At 44.0% G+C, this 1133-nt stretch overlaps 1 protein-coding gene across 3 annotated transcripts in view; it reads left to right on the plus strand.

Annotated features, from left to right (window-relative positions):
• Positions 1-1133, plus strand: part of LOC101850685 (transcription factor cwo) — a 58447-nt gene that overhangs the window by 44019 nt on the left and 13295 nt on the right. The window lies entirely within an intron of this gene.

Below are 1133 nucleotides of genomic sequence, written 5' to 3' on the forward strand. Positions count from 1 at the left end.
AGGTCCCCTGCGGTCTCCCTTGGCTATCTATCATTGTGTCTGAATGCGATGTGTGTTTGGACCTAGATCTAGACTCTAGATCTAATTCACGTTTCATCATTCTGTACACTGAGGTCAGGGAAATTTTCAATTCAGCGCTGCTACACCTAGCTGACTTTTTCTGTTCTTTTATTCCACTTACGTTATACCCTTGTCTGTGTGGGAATCAAGAGAGGGGGCGACCTGAATGAATTTGCCTCAATGGAGACTTCTTATAGCCGTTCTCAAATGAACCACCTTTTAAAAATACGTCTGCCCAGCGAGCTATTGACCCCTCAATGGAATAATATTACCGTTTGCGGGTCGTTGATCAATTCTAAAGTGAACACGAAATCTTTTAGGATCCAATTTTACGAAGGGACTTTACAGCGAAGACCTTTTTCCCCCCCGTTTAGCTTCACCCCGTAGCGACCGTTTGATGTTGGCTCGAAATAATATCGTGTTACGTAATACGCAGTTAATCGAAACAAAATTTAATAATGGTGCACATTTTTTTTTTCAAAATGGTAGAATATTTTTATGTTTTCTTGACCAGCTAGTATTAGCATCGTAGTCATTCTGCGTCTGCGTCTGACCATCTGTGTGCGTTTGAATACCTGGACTAGCGTTCAGTGGGTGGTTGGCGGGTGCACTGGTGTGGTTTGCTCCCTCTTTCCTATCAAACATCTATCGTCCTTATCTCTCTCTCCTTCTTTTCTGGGTTTGTTGCTCTCTTGTAACACCTCTAATCTTCGGGGCTTATGTGTCCCTATTGAGTTGCAAGTGCCGTAAAATTCTAAGTCCAATTTAAAAAGACTGGCGTTCAGTGACTTTGGGGGGGGGGGGGGCGGAGAGCTCTGTACACTTTGTCCATTAGTATCCAGTGTCCTAACCCGGAGGTGGAAGTTGAGGTTTTTTTTACCTCACTTCCACCCCAACCCCTCCCCGATAGAAAAAAATAAAGAGGAAAAATAAAAAACGACAATTCAATGGTAAAGCATTCTTGCGGGGATGCTGGTGTTCGTTACCGTCATAGGTCGAATAGCGAGAAGTGGGTGGAATGAATTCGCCAGTAGATGATGCTTGAAAGGGAAAGGCGGAAGAGAGAGAGTGGG

Source organism: Aplysia californica, unplaced genomic scaffold (genome assembly GCF_000002075.1).
Source record: "Aplysia californica isolate F4 #8 unplaced genomic scaffold, AplCal3.0 scaffold00004, whole genome shotgun sequence".
Taxonomy (NCBI): Eukaryota; Metazoa; Mollusca; class Gastropoda; order Aplysiida; family Aplysiidae; genus Aplysia; species Aplysia californica.